This window comes from Phyllostomus discolor, chromosome 11 (assembly GCF_004126475.2).
Source record: "Phyllostomus discolor isolate MPI-MPIP mPhyDis1 chromosome 11, mPhyDis1.pri.v3, whole genome shotgun sequence".
Classification (NCBI taxonomy): Eukaryota; Metazoa; Chordata; class Mammalia; order Chiroptera; family Phyllostomidae; genus Phyllostomus; species Phyllostomus discolor.
The window spans coordinates 40869907-40892529 of record NC_040913.2 but is presented as its reverse complement, the minus strand read 5'-3'; positions in this window follow the sequence as shown (position 1 = coordinate 40892529).

The window sequence follows — 22623 nt, the reverse complement described above, 5'->3', positions numbered from 1 at the left end:
TAAGTCTTTACTCTCAAAAGTATTTCCAGAAATGAAGTACTTGTGAATTTTAGGATAAGAGGGACTTAGAATAAAACCAAGAGCAATAATTTAAAAAACATCAAAACCAATTTAAAACTAAAATAAAAATAAAGACTGCTTATTGATACTAATGCAAAATAAAAAATATGTGGGCTTATAAGTGGCCAGAATGACATACTGAAATCAGTTTATCTTTTTTTTTCTATACATATGGGATAATGTGCATTGCTTGATCAGTCTGCACAGTCTTCATGTTGACTTTGCTGCTGTCAAGAATGGAAAAGCATCATAATGAGCTCTTTAAAAGATACATTTTCTCACCCCAAAACAGTAGAATATACATCCTTTTCAAATGCACATGGAACATTTTCTAGGAGACACCATGTATTAGGATACAAAATAAGTCTCAGTAAATTTCAGAAGTTTGAAATTAATCAAGCATCTTCTATGACCATAATGGTATGAAACTAAATCAATGACAACAAAAAACAAACAAACTCTGAAACACACACAAAGACGTGGAGGCTAAATAGCATGTTACTAAACAATGAATAGTTTAAGAGTGAGATCAAGGAAGAAATCCAAAGATACCTTGAAACATGTGAAAATAAGAATACAACAACCCCAAATCAGTGGGACACAAGGAAAGCAGTCCTAAGAGGTAAATTCAGAGCATTATAGTCTTATCTCAAGAAACAAGAAAAATAAAAATAAACAATCTAACTTGACACTTAAAAGAACTAGGAAAAGAAAAACAAACAAAGTGCAAAGTGAGTAGAAGAACGGAAATAAATGTAAGAGCAGAAATTTATGAAATAGAGTCTAAAAAATACAAAAGATTAATGAAACCAAGAGCTAGTTCACTGAAAAGATAAATAAGATTGATAAGCTTTTAACTAGATTCATCAAGAAACAAGGAAAGGGAAACCATATAAAATCCAAAATGAAAAAGAAATGACAACTGACTTCTTTACAGCACCACAGAAATACAAGGTGCTGTAAAAATATTACAGACAGCTATATGCTAATAAATTAGACAATCTTAAAAGATGGATAAATTTTTGAAAACATACAATCTTCCAAAAGTGCATTAGTATGAATCAGAAACTCTGAACAGACACAGTATAACTAATGAAATTGAAGCAGGAATCAAAGACTTCAAACAAACCAAAGTCCTTGACCAGAAGGGTTCACAAGTGAATTTTACCAAACATTTAAAGAACTAGCACATATCTTCTTGAAACTATTCCAAAAAATTCAAGAGGTATAAAGACTCTCAAGTTCATTTTACAAGGACAGCATTATCCTAATTCCAAAACCAGTTAAAGACACTACAAAGATAGAAAATTACAGGCCAATATCCCTGATGAACATAGTTGCTACTATCCTCAACCAAATATTAGCAAACCAAGCAGTACATCAAAAAGATCATACACCATGATCAAGTGGGATTTATTCTGAGGACAAGGTTGGTACAATATTTATAATCAATAAATGTGATACACTATAGAAGTAAAATGAAGGACAGAAACAACATGAATCTATCAATAGATACAGAAAAAGCATTTGATAAAATCCAGGACCCATTTATGACAAAAACTCTCAGCAGAATGGGAATAGAGGGAACATACCTAAACATAATGAAAGCCATATCTGACATATTTGACAAACTCACTGCCAGCATCATATTCAGTGGACAATAACTACAATAATTTCCTTAAGATCAGAAACAAGACAGGGATATCTGCTTTCACCACTCTTATCCAACACAGTGCTGAAAGTCCTGCAACAGCAATCAGAGAAGAAGAAGAAATAAAAGGCCTCTAAATTGGAAAGGAAGAAGTGAAAATGTCATTATTCACAGGTGACATAATACAGTATGCAAAGAACCCTAAAGATTCCACCAAAAAACTACTAGAATTGATAACCAAATTTAGTAAAGTAGCAGGATACAAAATAAATATCTAGAAATCAGTTGCATTTTATACAGCAATAATTAACTATCAGGAAGGGAAATTAATTAAACAATCTCATTCACAATTGCTTCCAAAAATACTAGGAATAAATTTAACCATAGAAGTGAAAGACCTGTAGAGTACTTAGAAAATTATAAGAAAGAGAAGAAAGAAATTTAAGAGTTACAAATCAGGAGAAGTATATACAATGTTCATTAATAGGAAGAATTAACAACATTAAAATGTCCATACTACCTAAAGCAATCTATAGATTCAATGCAATTCCTATCAAGATACCAATGGCATATTTCCCAGAAATGGAACAGATAGTCCAAAAATTTATATAGAACCACAAAGGATCCCAAATGGCTACAGCAATCCTGAGAAAGAATGAAGTTAGAGGAATCATGCTATCTGATCTCAAACAATATTACAAGGCAATAGTAATCAAAACAGCATGGTACTGGCATAACAACAGACATATAGATCAATGAAACAGAATGGAATCCATTTATTTCTGGAAGCCAGAAATAAATCCATGCCTTTATGGTCAACTAACAGTTAATAAAGGAGACCAGAACACACAATGGGGAAAATATAGTCTGCTCAATAAGTGGTGTTGGGAAAATTGGACAGATGCACACAAAAAAGTGAAATTAGACCACCTTTTTACATCACACACAAGTATAAACTCAAAATGGATTAAAGACTTGAGGTTTGAAATGATGCGTGCTCACCAGCTGGCAGTGAGCGTGGACACTGTGGATGGCTCATCGAAACGTGAGAAAGACATACACAGAGACAAGCAGTTTCTGTGGGGAAGTAGGAACAAAATGGCCACTCTCTCTGGTGGGGAAAGTGCCCTGTTCCCCCTCTGGAGAGGCTTTTTATTGGTTTCATTTGAATAAGAATTCAGGTAAATCTCATTACTCATTGCTAGAAAGTAAGGATCAAACAATAGATAACAAGGAAGTCTGAGGGCCTATTTTGAGTCAAGGTCAAAGAGCTGTAAAACTTTGAGGAACAAACTTACTTCTTCCTTGGACCCTTATCATTCAACTGAGAGCATTCTAAACAAAGCAGGTTTCACAGGATCTTACATATTCTTTCTTAGGCCTGATCACCCGGGGGAACCTGCCCTTTTCAGCATAGAGCTGCACCACCCTGTCATTGTTTCAGGCTTAGGTGGAGCAAGGGAACTAAGGCAACCAAGAGATAAGGAGATTTTCTCCCAGATGATGAGGACTCAGGCTATGTCAAAGCCGAGGAGTGAGGGTCTATCACCCCTTTTTGCGGTAGCCCCCAAAGTCCTTTCTTGGGGTCCTCCCATGTGATCATGCCTGTCTTAGATTGTTCCCCCCTTGGGGAATCTTACCCATCATTGGCTAACCGGCCAAGCATTGGGGTTTAGTTATGAATGAAGCAGCAGAAGCAGTGTTCCTGCCAGGGAGATAAGCTTTTGTTTCCTTGCTGGCTTATGGCCCAAAGGCCACTCCCTCAGCCTTAGCCTTGGTGGGGGTTACAGCTTCTGATACCAGGCAGGGCAGTCCCCAACATTGAAACCATAAAAATCCTAGAAGAACACATAGGCAGTAAAATTTCAGATACTTCTTGTAGCAATATTTCTTTTATATATCACCTCAGGCAAAGGAAACAAAAGAAAAATAAAAAATAGGACTACATCAAACTAAAAAGTTATAGCACAGCAAAGGAAACCATCAACACAATGAAAAGACAACCCATAAGGGGAGAACATATTTTCCAATGATAAGGGATTAATATCCAAAATTTATAAAGGGCCTATACAAGTTGACACTAAAAACAAACAAACAATACAATTAAAAATGGGCAAAGGACTTCAACAAAGAGAACACATGGATGGCTAACAGAACATGAAAAGATGCTCAACATCACTAATCATCAAAAAAATGTAAAATTAAAGCCACAATGAGATATCATCTCACATCTGTTACAATGACTATGATCAATAAATAACAAGCAAATATTGGTGAGGATGTGGGGGAAAAGCAACACTCACACACTGTTGGTGGACATACGAGTTGATGCAGCCACCCTGAAAAATGGTATGAAATTTTCCCCCCAAATTAAAATGGAACTGCCCTATGACCCAGAGATTCCACTTCTGGGAATATATACAAAGAAGTTAAAAATGTCCATTTGAAGGAATATATGCACCCCTATGTTCATTGAAGCATTATTTACAATAGCTGAGATTTGGAAGTTGCCCCAGTGCCTATCAGTAGATGAGTGGATAAAAAAATACTGTGACATATTTACATGATGGAATACTACATAAAAAAGAAGGAATCTTACTTTTTGTGACAACATGGTTGGACCTGGAAAGTATTATGCTAAGTAAAATAAGTCAGTCAGAGAAAGACAAATACCATATAATTCCACTTACATGTAGAATCTAATGAACAAAATAAACAAACAAATTAGACTCACACATACAGAAAACAAACACTGCTATTAAAGGGAAGGTTTGTTGGGGGATGAGTGGAAAAGATGAACAGATTAAACAAAAAACAAAACAAATGAAGCAACTCATAAACACAGACAACAGTTTGGTCATTACCAGAGGGTGTGGGAGGAAGTAAAAGATGGTAAAGGAAGGATAAGTGATGAAGGAAGGAAACTTGATTTTGGGTCGTGAACACACAATACAATCTACAGATGATGTATTATAGAATTGTAGACATGAACCTTTATAATTTTATTAACTAATGTCACCCCAATAAATTGAATAAAATTTTTAAAAAGAAATACATTTCCATAGAGTCAATTGGTAATATTAACCCTTTTTAGTCATTCATGGCCCTGATGGGCCCTCCTGAAGAAGTGATGATTGAGGAAAGAACTAACAATGTGGCCTCCAAAGCAGAGATGACATACCCTGGAACATGTACAAAGCATTTCATTGGTAGAGCACCAAGTTAGTAATATAATTTATACTGGTAGGTATGTGTATATACAAATGAGAAAGAAATCAATTTGACCATTATTTTATAATATGTGGACCCACACAGACACCCTAAATTGATATCTAGTTCAGACATATACCACATTCTGTGCTGAGGTGTCCTGAAGAAAAAGTAGATGTTCTCTGCTGAGAGGTGCATAATGGTGAGCTTGTTACTCTGTTTGCTCATAGTGTATTAAAATAGATCACAATACACTTTTGCCCAGGTCATATCATGTAATATTATATTGTCAACTAAATCCTCACAAAGTGAAGAGATTGCTTAAATTATGATCCATCTTAGAGTGTGTAGAACACTTTGAGAAATTAGCTGATGATATTAGAAAGTCAAATAACTGAAAAGGAGGACGAAGTTCTATAATGTTTTCAATTATATTTAACATTTTGTGATATCCTGTCCAGCACTCTATGTCTTCCTAAGCATAAGGATACATGTTTAAAATCTTCTGTTGATGCTCTAGCAAAGGGTAACATTTTCTTCTTTTTTTATGGTTGAGTTATATTCCATGGGTAGACCTGGAGAGTATTATGCTAAGTGAAATAAGCCAGTTAGAGAAAGACAGGTGCCATATGATTTCACTCGTATGTGGAATCTAGTAAACAGACAGAATTAACAAGCAAAATAAAGACAGATTCATAGACAGAGAGCAGGCTGACAGCTGAGGATGAGGAGGCTGGGGGTGGAAGGCTGAAGAAAAAAAGAAAAAGCAAAGAACTTGTGGATGTGCACAACAGTGCAGTGATTGCAGGTGATTGTAGAACTGGGGTGGTGGTGGTAGAAGGGGTATGGATGGATAAATGGTGATGGGAAAAACAAAATTAAAAAAATAAAGCTCTATAGAGATTCCTGTTTATTAACAGACTTCAAAATGCCAGTTGTCTTTATGATGCAATGAAAATGGCTGAAACCAGACATAGACAACAGTAAAATACAAACTAAAACACATTTCTTTGACAGTAAATACTGGCACAGAGAAAATACTGTTTAATATTAAAAGAAGAAAGTATTAAAACAAATTCACATTGTAGAAGATTTACTGTGCAGTTGGATGAAGAACAGATGTTTCTAACATGCCTGAGCCTGTGGCACTTGCAAGTTTCTGTTTAATAATAAATATAAAAGTTGAGCCACTTGACTAAAGAGAAGATGTATTGGACTTTTGACTTTAATCAAAACATTTTATAGACAAATTATGTTTATACCTGTGTATAGTGGCAGCTTGGCTGAAATTTATAGGAATAATTATGAGGCAGTGATACAGAGTTAGCATCATACTTAGAATTTTTGCATCCCATAATTATTCATAGCAAAGTAGAGAATTTGAGGTGAGAAGTATGTGAAATGCTACGGTGTATCTCTGAGTTTATAAATACAACAATATTAGCTGGCATTAATAAAGCACTTCCTCTGTGCCAGGCTCTGTTCTTAGCAACTTACACATATTCACTCACGTAATCATCAAAATTCCATGGAAGTGATGCAATTATTATGTCATTGTTCCTATGAGTAAACTGAGGCTTCAAAAAATTAGTAAATCTCCCAAAGATCACACCACTAGGACATGATTAATCTAGGTATACAGTCAGTCTGGCTCCAGAGCCAAATACTGACCTCTATTGCCTTTCTGATTATGTACTTTTGGGAGGTATCTTTTTTTCAGCATGGTAGACTAGACATGAAAACCACTGAAGAGTCCCTCCATAGATGATTGAATAAAGATAGGGTACATGTATACAATGGAATACTACTCAGCCATAAAAAAAGATGAAATACTGTCATTTGCAACAACACAGATGGATCTTAAGAACATTATGCTAATTGAAATAACCCAGATAGAAAAAGTCAAGAACCTTACAATTTCACTCAAATATGGGATATAAAACTGAAAGCAAAAAAGGAACAAACAAACAAACAAAAAAAACAAAAACTCATAAACAATAGTATGGTGGTTACCAGAGGGAGGGAGAGGTAGGGAGAAGGTAGTAAACAGTAAAGGGTATCAAATACATGGTGACAGGAAGCTTTTTAAAATATTCACTCAAGGACATGCTCATTAATTTGAGAGAGAGAGGAAAGGTGAGAGAGAGAGCAAGAGAAACATCAGTTGGTGGCCTTTTATATGCACCTTGACCACAGACTGAACCTACAACCTAGGCAAGTACCCTGGCTGGGTATCAAATCCATTTTGGTTAACAGGATGATACTCCAACCAACTGTGCCACACTGCCCAGGTCAGTGACAGGAGATGTGAATTTGGGTGGTAAACACATCATGCAACATACAGAAGCTGTACACCTGAAACTTATATAATTATATTAACCAGTGTCACCCATTCAATTTGATTAAAAATTTTTAAAAAATATTTTTAAGTACTTTTTTTTTAAGATTGTATTTATTTATTTTTAGAGAGGGGAAGGGAGGGAGAAAGAGAGAGAGAGAATCAATGTGTGGTTGCCTCTCACATGGCTGCCACTGGGGACCTGGCCTGCAACCCAGGCATGTACCCTGACTGGGAATCGAACCTGCAATGCTTTGGTTCACAACCCATACTCAATCCACTGAGCTATGCCAGCCAGGGCTCGATTAAAATTTTTTTTTAAATTCAAAGTAAACAGAATTTAGAAGCAGCAGATTTTTAAATTACTGGATATTCACTTAAATTTCTCATAAAAATATCATTGATTTTAGTGACAAAAACATTTTTAGTGACAAAATAAGCTTTTAAATCATTACTAACTACATATAAAATACAATATTTGTATTTTATCCTTAGAATATTTTTAAGATTTTCTATTATTTGTATATTTCATTACATACATAGAATATTTGTAACTAAATACAATGTATGTGTTACTGAGTGTGTATGGGTGTGTGTGCATACTTTCATTAGGCTATGAGTACAAAAATTTTACTGATGTGGATAAAATAAAATTTGGGTGGGATTGGTGAGGTAAAGAAAGAATTCATACTAAGTAATAAAAACAATTGGAAAAAGCATGAGAGTTAGTGTGAAGAGGGTTGCAAAGTCTTAATATTAGGAGTAACCATGGACAATTGGTGAAAATGTGGGGAAGAGTGGAGAGTGAGAAAATATGGGTGAAGCGTGGAGAGTGAGAAAATTGATGGGCATGGTATAAGATAAGGCTGCACAGGGTGTTGTGGAGAACAGACCGGAGATGGGTTTGCTCTGAAGCTATATCAGCAGGAGGTCAGTGGGAGATGATGGACCTTGGACTAGATTGGGTGCACAACAATGGATAAAGGGTATATGGAAATGATCTATCTATCTATCTATCTATCATCTATCTATCTATATCTATTCATCTGTCCATTCATCTATCAAAAGAAAATAATTGTCATGGTGATGAAGGGCAAGGCCATATAAGGTCAAAGAGGGAGAATTCAGCATTTGACCAAATAGATTTTTAATTGTCTAGTAAATTAAAAACAAAACAAAATGGATATGAAATGTTTTATTTTCTTCATCATAATTTCTGATGTTTAAAATTATCTTGAAATGCTTTAGCATTGAGTTTCTCACTGTATGAATTTTTAAATAATCTTTAAATAAACAAAGTAACCTACAATTTTTTAAAATGAAGAATTATTTGCATCCTTAATAAGTCTAACTCTAATTTATGGGTTTGTAAGAGCTGCAAAGTGTTCCTTATAACCATATAAGATTCTGTCCCATCCAGAGGAATCTGTCAAGAGAAATACAGCACACAACAATCTTCATAGGCTGTTCTCTCTGAGGTGTTTTTTTTAAATAATATCTTTTCCTTTGGACTTTTGAGATTTTGATCTTAATTACTACCTCTACACTGTTGCACAAGAGTGAACAGAAAAGCTTTCCTTTCTTTGAAGGGAGGAGAGAGGGTCTTATTATGTCTGTGGGGACAGCTTGTCAAGGGCACACTGGAATGCTATGTTCCAATGCTTGTCATGAAATGCTGATAAGTGGATCTAAAGTTTCAGAACCTTGAGACTGAAGGCAGGACTGGAGAAGCATTCCTGAAGATTCTGGTGTGTCATCTCTCAACAACGTTATGGAAGACTGTCAAAGTTTTGCTTATAAAACACAAAGACTCTGAAGAGACATTGAGACTAAGTTGATAGAAAGTCTTCAGTTAATAATTCCCTAAATAAGTAAATAAATCAATAATCCAGAAAATTATAGTAAAAGGGAGTTAATGAGCTTTGCAATGGTGGAAGAAAGTGAAATTAGGCTCTGCAATGGCAGATACTTAACTTAAAGTCTAAAATAACAGGGGTTCTGTAATTTTTTTGAATATTATATACTTTGAGTAAGTTTTTAAAAACTTACTCATATATTCAATATGAATTTTAAAAACTGTTGAAGATTGTTTTGCAAATGAAGGATGCATTAGCATAGTCCAGGAAAACAGAGGGTGCAGGATCCATTAGTACAGTCTATCAAATTCTTTGTCTTGATGTGTTAACACAAAAAAACATTAGAATTAATAGCTGATTTTACAGTTTTGGCAGATTTAGGTGTTAAGAGCCCTTAAATAGCTTCCATCTCTCTAATGAGACAATAAGGGAATAGGGCATAGGGGGTGAAAAGATGTGAGGGTCATTATTATATCCTATGAATTTTTGCAGTGTGATAGCACATAGTTAATTAAGACAAGGATTTTTCAGTTAGGCATTGTGAATCTTGAAGTGTCCACAGTCCTTTCTACTTTTTGTTTTTTACTTTACATCTAGGGATTTTCATGTTAAACTTAAATTAAGGGCACAACAAGGTGAAAATGGAAAGTTATTATCTTAAACAAAATTTTGGTTCATCCACAGTTGTGAATTACCTACATTTTAAGATTCAAGTTATTCCCCCTCTCATTTAGACATCTCATTATGATTCATGAATAAAGTTTTTTTTCTTATTGTAATGTGCTTTTCTAATGTCTGGGTTAGATGATTAGATACACTTTACCAAGCTCGAGAAAAAAGCAGATCCATTTGGGCAAGATGTGGTAGACAGTAACTTCAACCATTAAAAATTTATTATAAATATTCTACATTCTTGGCACCTAAATATCATCAAACAAAAATGGAACACTAACTCTGCTTAAATCACCAGAGAAGTTTAGGGTGGACAGTACATATTAGAGATGCGTTACACCCACTATCCTCGCCTAAGGAAATGGCAGTCATTGTTAATTTAACTTTCTTTTCTGGTGAGTTTCAGACTCCCTAACGCAGACAACACCAATAAGTTGAGATTATGCAATCTGCTATTGCATAATTCCAATGAAAAGACATAGTCTAAAACTTGTATAAGAAAGAGAAAATATTATGAATATACAGAAAAATTCACTGGAGGCACCTGCAACATAGCAAGCCCAGGGGAAGTGCGTAATGCTGTGATTGTGGAGCCTTTTGACTATTTAGGTCTGCCAATCCAGTTATGCTTCTGATATGACTGCTTTTCCTTCATTTCCTCTTATATCTCTGTTGGAGAAAAGGAAATGTTGATAAAAAAATCTAATGTATTGTCATCTAGAAAGTTCTTTTGAGGGAAATTATTTCAGTTGAGGATCACCAGTGGTATCTGGATTTTTTTATAATTTCTAAAAATGTTAATTAACTTATTAATTTAAATCATCAATATCATTTTTCCAAACCAAATGATAATATTAAAATATCATTTTAGTATTACCTTGTCCTGTAATATTAAAATATCACTCTTCTAATTATAGAAGAGAGGTCTGAATGGTTAAAAAATTAAAAATAAAATCATTGCTATACTATGTTCACAATTATTAAATCATTCACTTAAAAATATGAGAACAGAAGTATTTTGGAAGCATCAGCTTTTAAAATCACTATAATGGACAATAAAATGGTGAATTTCTGAGTGCTAGGATTAGAACCTATCCAAACTCATGAGAAAACTCATAATTTGAGGTAACTTCTACAGATTCAGAAACAAAGTAGCTTATTAGAGACTCAAAAATAATTGTGATAAGTGCTAGTGTGGATTCTCTGGGAAATCCCTACATGTGAGCCTCCCACAAGTTTCCACCACTATGGCTCCATGATCCAAGCAAAACAAGGAATTTCTTATTTTTTCATTGTTTTTGTTATCACTCACATTTTAAGTTTCCTCTTAACTGTATCTCCTTTTTCATAATATCTTTGATTATTAATTCAGCCCAGTGTTATTTGCACATAATATTTTATAGAAATGTTTCCATTGAGGACACAAAATACAGATTATACCAGTCTTCAAAGCTTCTTAAGAGTTAGTCAGAATTGGGTAACATTTTTATTTTATTTATTTTATTTTTATTTAAAAAAATATTTTATTTATTTATTTTTAGAGAGAGCTGAAAAGAAGGAAAAAGAGAGGGAGAGAAACATTAATGTGTGGTTGGCTCTCAGGTGCTCCCTACTGGGCACCTGGCTTGCAACCCAGGCATGTGGAACCAAACCAGGGACTCTTTGGCTCGCAGGCCATGGCTCAACCCACTGAGCCACACCAGCCAGTGCTATTTTATTTTTTAATCTTCACCAGGGGATATGTTTACTGCTTTTAGAGAGAGGAAGGGGGCTATGAGAGAGCAAGAGAAAGATTGATGTAGGAAAAACATTGATTGGTTGCCTCTCATATGTGCCACAACCAGGGTTTTAACTGGCAACTTTTGAGTGTATGGGCAACATTCTGATCAACTGAGCCTCCCAGTCAGGACAGTTTTTAGTTGATTTATTAGTTATCTATTGTTGCATAAAAATTACCCCGAAACTTAGTGACCTAAAATGGCATTTATTATATCCAAGTTTCTATGGGTCAAGCATCTAAGTGCATTTTATCTGAGTGCCTGAGGTTCAGGGCTTCTAACAAGTGTTGTCTGGGCTGTCCTCATTGCAAGACTCCATTGGGGAACCATCTGCTTCCATGTTTACTTCACGGTTGTTGAGAGGCCTTAGGTCATCACTGACTATTGTGCAGTTTTTTGCCATGTGGCCTCTTTATACGGCAGTTACAACACGGTAGCTGGCTTCCCTCAGAACAAGGCAGCAAGACAATAAGGGCAGGCAAACACACAAGCCATAGACTTTTAGAAATCTAATCTCCTGTCTCCTATCACTGTTGCTATCATCTGTGTATTCTAAGGGAGTCACCAGGTTCAGTCCACACTCAAGGGAAAATGATTACACAGGGCATGAAAGAATCAATGGGGACTGTCTTAGAAGTTTTCTACCAGAGATGATATGTAATACATTTTAAATCATCAATTTATTTCTGACTTTTTATTCTAATAGATTAGTTTTTCAAGATTATTAGAAAATTAATGTTCCTTAATTATTTTATTTGTCAAAATTAATTGAAGCCTTTGGGAAGTAGATTATTGGGGTTAACAATGAATCATGGATATATAGGAAACATTTACATAAAGTACAATCAAGCAAAAAAATCCATAATTTTTCTTAAAACAATGTTAAATGGTGTTTTATTAGTACAAAAATATAAAATTTATTGTCTCAATTTTTTATTCAAAAAAGATATTTTTTTAAGATTTGGGTATTTTAAAACATGTTCACTAAAGTGATATCAAATTTTGTTCATCAGTTAATTTTATTTTTTAAATTCATTAGTTTTCCCTTTTCTTTCCCTGTTTATTCAGCCCCCAGAAAAAAGATTTCCTGCTTTTTCCATTCTTAAATAATTTCTCAATTTAGAATAAAACTGCTAAAAATATTTTTGTACTCCTACATAAGAAACTAAATAATTATAGTAATTCTGAAAGAATAGACAATAATGAATAAATGTTTGATAGTCAAAAACCTTTATTTTGAAGGTGGATTCTCCTTCAAAAGGGCAGTCTGTATAATACAATAGGACAGGAGAGTTTATACTACATTACAAATGAGACATGCTTCGTCAGCCATTATTTAGTAGGAGATTCAAAACATATCTACAATTTTGTTCAGACACCTTTAGTAGATTTCTGGTAGTAGAAATCTGCAGAGTCTTCAAGACTTCAAGATTTTTTTGTTACATATGCTATTTTGATTATCTTCAAACATGTTTTATTTGATTAGTATAAGAACCTTCCTCCTGAGAATTCCTCCTTATGTAATTTATAAGTAATTCTACTTTGTTTTATAAGATCACCTTAATGGCCAGGAGTATTTTGGCTATGTTGTTTTCATTTACATGAATACCTGTTTATTCTATGTGGAGTAAGAAATTATTAGTATATCTCTAGTCAGCCTATGTTTTCTATATAATTTTCTCACTAGTTCTCAAATTAGTAGAGGTTGTATGCAGAAATGAATTCCTTTAAACCCTGTTAGTTATTGGTTAGGATTTACTCTATGTTTTAAATCCTACCTTTTAATTATTCAGCATTCTCTTCATTGCTAATAATTTCTCTGTTTTCTTCAATGTTCTAATTATTTATTTGAAAATGTTTTAATTAGAAGAAAGTAAGGGCTTGAGTCTACTTAAATCTGGTATATCTTTCATATATAATTTGGATTTACCTTTGTTAAAGCAAACTATATCATTCCCATCTACCTAGTGTTCTGTCTTTGGACAATTAGTTCATGTGATCACCATGCATCTGGAAAGTGGATTACTAAATTTGGTATTTGATTTTGACATAAAACAATATTAACCCCAAGACTATTCAAAAAACTAAACAAAAATTAAGCCTATTCTTCAAGATTTTTATTAATATTTAATTTGGTGTGGAGTAGTAGTCCTGGCAAAATGGATACAGGGAAAGGGGAATCAACTGTTTAATAAAAAAAAAGATCTTTAATATTTTGATAAACAGCATTTTTAAAGATTTTTTATTTATTTATTTATTTTTAGAAAGGGAAGGGAGAGAGATAGAGAGAGAGAGAAACATCAATGTGTGGTTGCTGGGGGTTATGGCCTGCAACCCAGGCATGTACCCTGGCTGGGAATCGAACCTAGGACACTTTGGTTCCCAGCCCGCGCTCCATCCACTGAGCTACGCCAGCCAGGGATAAACAGGAGTTTTAAAAATCAAAAATAGAGTAGGTTTTTATACAAGTGAACTGTCATAAAACTTGAATTTAATAGTTTCTAATGCCTGAAATTGCCGTATCACGTGTTATTACACCTATAATAAGGTCTTATTTGCCTAAAATGTAACCAAATTACATGAGGGACAGGAACATACCTCTCCATGCTTTGCGGTGTAAGTTAGTGTTTCTCAGGACTTAGAATGTTCTGTAGTCATTGAGTAATCTCCACTAGGTCCAGCGAGGAGCTCAGGGTGGTTGGGGGTGGGGGGGTGGCAATGTGAGAATCATTACTAGCTGAATACCAAGGAGTGTGAGTCTTCTGATGTGACTACAGCACTGTGGGCAGCCCAGTTCCCCCTTCTCTGAACCCCAAGAGCAGAAGAGAGCCACGACTTCTCAGATATGCATTTGTGTGCTCTTATGCAACTTCACAAATTTCCAAATGTGTTGTGCTCAAAGCAAACAAAATATTTCTAATTTGCAATTGCCATTCTGTGAGATGGTGGCCAGTTTTCCATGCAGGAAAATGGTACATTAAGATTTGTAAGCAATTCTCATTGTGAACATAGTGCATTGGGAAAAGCATAAATGATACCATTAAAGATTCATTCCACAATCTTCACTAAAATTTCCTACAGCTATATGGCATTATGTTTAATACAGATTTAGAATACATGCTTTCTTTCATTTTACCACTTACATATTTGTGGTTTGTTTGGTTTAGCAGCCTGTTTCTATGTTAACCTTTTAAGATGGAACACTCCCATTTAGATTTCTTCTCAGCTATTTCTCCAGACTCTCATTAAAAGAAATACTTAAAATACTACAGCTCATCTCCTCTGCTCATGACCTTCTCAGAGACTGAGACCTACCACAGAGCTAAGCTGAGCTTCCCTCTCTCAAACTATTCCTGGAGCAAGAAAAATTTTTAATGTTTGTATTTAACAAGATTTTTGGTTGAGTTACATAGTCATGTGTAAAACAGAAAGAAAGGGTAGAAATCAACAATATTAATAAAGTTTGTTAAAAATAAAGAAGTGCCTTCAAGGGATATATAACTTGTCTAGTACTCTAGGTGCTGAAAAATTTATCAGAAAAGTTAATTTGCTTTGGCTATACCCTACTGTGGCTTAGCCATCTCAGCGCTAACTGAGAATTGCTTGAATGTATCCAGTGCAGTATACTTTATGGGTTTCCAAAGCTTCTATTTTTAAAATTGATATATTATGTTGTAATTGATAACATTTAATGCAGTATAAAATATTTATGATCTTCTTTCTTGACTTTTTATTTTTAAAGATTCTATCAACCATCTTTGGGTCACAGATATCCATGATTATTTGATTAATCCATTCATTCAAATAATTTTTTAAACAGGTATATCAGAGACCTTAAAAAAAAAGCTGGTTATATTCTCCCAAGAAAAAATAACTTCTACATAATAGTATATATACACAATCTTTGTCTGAAATTTTTGGGATTTATTTTCAGACCATTTAGGCAATTCTCAAATTAAGAACACCTGTTCTATTTCTTCTTTCCCTTTAGCATGTAAATATATTCTAAAATGGTTTTCTCCTGCTTAAAGAAATGACACAAATATATCTCTTAATTTAAATATTTTAGATTCACCCATAGTTAAAACATGCATTCCTCCTTGAATATTCATTGTCTTCTAGCTACTACTCTATTTTAATTTTTTTCTACAGCATAATCTTTCTCTAGCTTTGTACATCTCATCCATTCTTCTGTCTGCTGCCTTCTGGCTTCTGTTCCATTGAAATTGTTCTTCATCAGATCACCAAATAAGTTCTTAGTTTTTGACACCAATGGTCACTTTTTTGTTGTTAAAATTTTAGATTTTTAATAAATGTTTTTCACAGGAGCATGTAAGAGTGATTTCACTCACATCAATACTAGGACTTATGTACATTTTAAATTATTTTAGAAGTTATTAATTACAGAATAATGCATGAATATATTTACCATATAAAATAAGAACATTACATATAAGGCCCAACCACCTCTCCTCATAGGGAGAGTCATAGTTACAGTTTGATTTGAATTTTTCTAGATCACTTTCTCAGCTTTTATATAATACAGATACATTCATAAATGTATATACTATTGTTTGTGTATGTGTTTTATATAATTGATATAATTTTGTTTTTATTATTCTAAGGATTTCTGCCCACTCATTGATTATGTTGGATTTTATCATACCATAATGGACAACTCTTTTTTCTTTCTTATTATATTAATTACCATTTCAGTGAAGAGCTGAATTTCCCCAGATGCAGATCTTAAAACAATAAGTGGAGTGTAGACAGTTCACTTGGAGGCAACTAGTGATCTCAGGAAATACCAGTAAGGGAGTGGGGAAATGAGACAGGAAAGAAAAGGAAGCCAGTGTATATTTCTTCCATAAGTAGGTTGTTGCTTGGGACAACTGGGACTTGGTCCCACTGGGGTATTTCGGGGGACTGTGTTACTGGAACATGCTTCAGAGAAGTCCCACCAAGTGGTGAATAAACAGGGATGAACCCACCAACTACTCCCAGAGGCAATGACTCCTCGCACTCTGACCTGGTCCCGGGTGTGTTGTACATGCTCCTGTATTCAGGTCCATAGAAAGTTGTCACTCATGCACTCACAGTAGGAAGCCATTGCTGTGCAGGAACAGGACTTCTGAAAGGCTGTGGGTGGGGCTTCCAGAACTTCTGCTACAATATCTTTATGTGCCTTCTTGTGTATTTGTGTCCATATTTTAATAAGTATTTTGGGGGAAAATTAAATTACTTTAACACATAACTGGACTCTGTCTTGAATTCTTGAATTCTTCTTTTTTTCTTTCTTTCTGTGAAAGCACTCTATTGCCAGGAAATTTTACTCACATGCTCCATTGTTCACTTACACACAGAACTGTTTCTATTCCTTTTTAGCTTCATCTCCTGCTGACTCAGCCATTCATTTTGCCTTGAAACACTCTCTGGCTCTACATTAACAATTTGACTGTAACTTTTCCCCAGGGGAGTTCACTGCTCCTATAGGTGGGTTTAAATGAATAAAATCAATAATGACTTTGATGTTGAATGCATCCTGCAGGTCAAGAAAAATATCTTTGTTAATACTAATTAAGCAGAGGTAATTTTTGTTGGTGCTCCAATGGTGAATTAATGATTTACACACAGTCACTAGAGCTTTGTTTTCAAACAGGTGTTATGGTCTCCTCTAGTCCAGTAGCTCAGCAAGTATGGTCAAATTACCTGCAGCAGTATCCCTGAGAATCTGTTCCAGGTGCATATTCTTGAGCTTTCTTCCTCCACACCTAGCCAGTCAGAATCTCTGGAGTTGGACTCAGCAATCTTTTTTTTTTTCTGTTGTGAGGTGCATTTACTTTTTTTCTTAATTCCTTTACTTTTTTCACCTAGCTCTCAAACCCCTCCCCTTTAATAAATGCTTCCCCAGAGACAGGGGAAGTCTGTTTCTGTCACAGAGGTCTGACACAGAGGTCTGTGTCTGTTCTGCTTGTTCTTTTATTTTGTTTTTTAGATTCAATTGTTGATAGAAATGTATTTACTGCCATTTTATTCTTTATATATTTTATTTTTTCTTCTTCTTAAAGAAGACTCTTTAACATTTCATGTAACATTGGCTTGGTGGTGATGAACTCCTTTAGTTTTTTTCTTGTCTGTAAAGCTCTGTATAATGTTTTTTGATTCTAAATGATAGCTTTGCTGGACAGAGTAATCTTGATTGTAGGTCCTTGCCTTTCATCACTTCGAATATTTCTTGCCACTCTCTTCTGTTCTTCAAAGTCTCTCTTGGGAAGTCAGTTGAAGTGAGTTATGGGAATTCCCTTACAGGTAACAAACTGCTTTTTCCTAGCTGGTATGAAAATTCTCTCTTTGCTTTTAACCTTCTGCATTTTAATGATGATATGCCTTGGTTTGGGCCTCTTAGGGTTCATCTTTTTTGAGATTCTCTTCAATTTCTGGACTTTTTTTGTCTTTTTCCTTCACCAGGTTAGAAAAATTTTATGTCATTATATTTTTCAAATAGATTTTATTTTTTTTTCAAATTAAATTTATTAAGGTGGCATTGGTTAATACAATTATATACATTTCAGGAGTATAATTCTGTAATAAATCCTCTGTGTATTATTTTTTGTGGTCAGCACCTGTGGTCAAGTCTCCTTCCATAGCCACTTTTCCCCTCTTCACTTTCATCTATCTTCCTATACCCTCCTTTTCCTATGATAATCACCATACTCTTATCTATGAGGTTGAGGTTTCTTTTTTTCTTAATTTCTTATCATTTTCTTCTAGCACCCCTACTCCATCCTCTCTGACAGTTGTCAGAGTGTTTGTTCCTTGTACCCTTGATGGGAATGCAGATTGGTGCAGCCATTGTGGAAAACAGTATGGATTAACCTCAAAAAATTAAAAAGGGAACTGCCTTATGACCCACCAAATCCACTTCAGGGAATATATCTGAAGAAAATTGAAAAATGAATTTGAAAAAATATATGCACCCCTATGTTCATTGCAGAGTTACAATAGCCAAGACTTGGAAGCCCAAGAGTCCATCAATAGGAGTGCATTAAAAAGCTATGATACAGTTACACAATGGAATAAAAATAAAAAATAGCCATAAAATAGCCATACTCAGCCATAAAAATAGAAGGGAATCTTACCCTTTGCAACAGTGTGGATGAAGCTAGAGAGTATTATGTTAAGTGAAATAAGCCAGTCAGGGAGACAAAGACCACATGATTTCACTTATATTTGGAATCAAATGAAAAAAAAAGAAATGGATTCAAATAGGTTTTCAATTTCTTTCTCTCTTTTCCTTCCAGCACCAATGTTGACTTGAATGTTGGTATATTTGAAGTTGTCCCAGAGGCTCCTTACACTAACTTCATTTTTAGGGATTCTTTTTTTATTTTTTGCTGTTCTGATCTGGTGTTTTTTGCTTCCTGATTTGATCATTTGCTACATTTACTGCACCATTGATTCCCTGTAAAATATTTTTCATTTCAGTTAGTGTATTCTTCAATCTAACTGGTTCATTTTTGTGTTTTCTATCTTTGGTTTTATGTTTCCTATCTCTTTATTAAAGTTTTCACTAAGTTCATTGAGCATCCTTATAACTAGTGTATTGAACTCTGCATCTAGTAGATTGTCTCATTTTATTTAGTCCTTTTTCTGGAGCTTTTTCCTGTGCCTTTCTTTCAGGTACATTTCTTTGTCTCCTCATTTTAGCTGTCTCCCTGTGTTTGTTTCTACATATTAGGCAGAGCTACTATACCTCCCAGGCTTGGTAGAATAACCTCATGTGGTACATGTTCTATAGAGTCCAGTGGAATAGCCTCTCCATTCACCTAAGCTGGAAAGTCCAGGTGTCCTCACTCTTGTGTAGGCTTTGTACCCCCTTTTGTTGTAGTTGAGCCTTGATTTCTGTTTGCCTATCAATGGGAGTGATTTACCCCCAGGCCTGTCTACTGCAAGGACTGTCTGTAACCACTGAACACCATGGAGGATCAGTTGTGTAGAGACCCACCCCACAAAGCAGGACTTAGTTCAGCAGGGCTCTGATGCCCATGGAGTATGTTGTTTGTGGAAATGGTTGGGTGGTGCTTTGATAAGGTCTGAAGCTGTCCACTAGGTGTGCTGAATCTGGAGCCTCCCAGGAGGTGCAGGCCAAGGTCCTTCACTGCCTGTGTTTTGCCCATGGTCATCTGGCATGAGCTACTAAGCAATCTGCAAATGGCTGTTACTTGTGCTGGGCTTGGAGGTGCCCCAGTGAGATGAAGGCCAGTTGCTGCTAGTGCTGGGGCTGGGGCTACTTAGTGAGAGGTACAGTGCACACTGAGGCCAGATGCTGCTTGTTTGGGAGATTTTAAGAAAGTCTGAAACATGAGCCAAGACAGGCCATTTATATGGAAAAGCCACTATAAACAGTTTGAGTGGGCCAGGAATTTTGGTGGGGTGGGATCTCAGGGAATCACCAGGGTGGGATGAACAGTGTGAACCAGGTTGATGGAGTCTCACATATGGCAGCAGCCTGCTAGATCTGTCTGAGTTTGTATGTGTGTGTATTGGGGGATCTAGGAAAAGAAAAAGTGGCCTCTGCCAGCACTCTAGTCTAGCAGAAAGCTTTCCCCACTCCCAGCTTGTGCCCTGATGCCAGACATTTCAGTTCCTCTCCATAAATCCCTGCAGGCCTAGGGCAGCAAATCCCTGTCAAATTGCTGCCCTCGTCCTAGAGCTCAGAGGGAGTGAGCATTTGTAAGTCCATGTGTGGGCCCTTTAAGAGGAACTGCCTGGGACATCAGTAGCCCTCTGTCTAACTCAGCCACAATCCCCACTGAGTTTTGCAGCCAGAAGTGATGGGGACTTCTCTTCCTAGCACTGGGCTGGGAAGCCTGGTATGGGGCTGTGTCCCTTGCTCCTCTGGGTACCTCCACAGCTCAGATGTTTCTCCCAATTTTTATCTGCCACATATGGATATAGGACCAGCCCATTCTATGTCTCTGTTTCTCCTATCCAATGCCTTGTGGCGTCTTCTTTAAATCTTTAGTTAACAGACTTCCATTCAGCTAGATTTCAGATGGTTCTGAATGGTGGCTTCTCTGTAGTTGTCACTTTGTTGTGGTTGTGGGAAGATTTGAGCACCACATTTACCTGTGCTGCCATCTTGATCTGAAGGCACTTTTTAAATTATATTTCTTTTCCTTTTTTTAGCATTGGATTTTTCTGTGGGAAGAAAGAAAAGAAGAAAATAAAACACTTTTTTTTTTTGTTGTCTCAGCTGCCCCTTCTTGATTTCCTTTAGTCTTCTGATAATCTTGATACTATTTCATGGAATCTCATCATCACTTTTTGCCTGTTGTATTTGCTCAGTGAATATGTATATGCTCATGGTTTCCACAAGTCCATTCCTAGCTAACAGTGCTTTAACTACACTTTCAAGTCTAACAATTACTACTGTTAGTTTTCTCTTTGCAGTCTCACAGATATCTGAAAATGAAAATTTCAAAATTAAACTTATCTTCTCTGAAAAGCATATCACCCTTGTATTCTGTGTCTCAGTGAGAGGCATTTCTACAAGTTTAGTTATCTGATACAAATCCTAGAAGTCATCCTATGCTTTTATTCCCTCTTTCAACATATCTCATTGATGACCAAATCTTAATAGACTCAGACTCCTTATCTTTTCAATTTCTACTCTTCCTCTTACCCTCATGTCAGAAATATTTATGAAGTATAGCTGATTGGAAGGAAGGTTTTACACACACACACACACACACACACTTGGCACTGATGCTGTGGTCTTGAAGCAGAATTTCTTTTCTGGGAAATGTCAGTTTTTGTTCTTAAGCCCTTCCAGCTGATTGGATGAGGCTTATCTGCATAATGGAGTACCATCTCCTTTATAGGAAGCCAACTGATTATAAATGTTAATTATATTGCAACACCAAAATACCTTCACAGAAACACCTAGATTTTTTTATATATTAAGTAGCGGAATACCATAACTTGGCTAAGTTTACACATAAAACTAATCATCACAAGTGATAGTGATTCACCAACTTTCAGGCACAGTTTTGAGCCACTTGGGGTTGTTATGTTACCATTTACAATAGATTCTTATTATTTCTTCTGAGGGGGAAAGGGAAAAGAGATAGGACTGGGATTGAAGGTAGTATCCCTATAAATGAATTGTAATCTTTTGCTTTCTTTGCCATTACAATCCCAAAGGAAAGCAACCTGATTAGTAATTTTACATGAAATTATTTGTCCCAGCATGAGTTACACTCCCTTGAAAGAGCATTTGCAAAGTAGACTATCAGAGAGCAAGGAAGGACCCTGAATATATGAATCTAACACTTTTATAATGGGCTGCTCTATTTAAATCATAGCATGTGACTGTCTACTTGCCTATACATGAGACTAGAGTGGTAGGGCACCCTCAGCTCTTCCTCAGCCCTCCAAAGCTCATAGCGGGAGGCCTGTGGTCTATGGAACGGAAATGAGCCCAAAGTGCTGTAATTGGCAATGACGTGGTCATTAAAACTTAGAGGTAAATAAATGTCATCAGCATATTACAAGTAAAGAGGAGTTGGAAACAATGTTCCAATGAAAAGCATGTAGACTTGAAGGATGTGGTGATGATTAGATTCAGCCCATGAATTTTTGTCAATTTGTTTGACTCCCCGCCGCCCCCCGCCCCCCCCCCCAACCCCCCCGCAATTGAATTGTCTGGTTTTTCTTTAAAGCTGTTAAGGCTTGAGAAAGAAAACAATGTAGGCATTCTAATTAACTTAGATGCCATGTTTGCTTGAAAAATAGTAACTGATATAATGCGGTCTCCTCTGCATTGGCAGCAGCAGTTTCAAAGGGCTTACTGGAAGAATAAGAGAAGCTTAAGTTTAAACTAAAAGTAACACAACAGTTACAAGCTCTGCATTCATGCTGTGTTCAAAAACTTCCTCTATTTCAATTTCCCTTCCTTTTTAGAATAAGTAGGGAGGAAGAGAATAAATAATATCTCGTGGAAGCTTTCCTCCTGCGGGACTCCATCTTTCCACGGTGAGCTAGCATGCGTTCCCT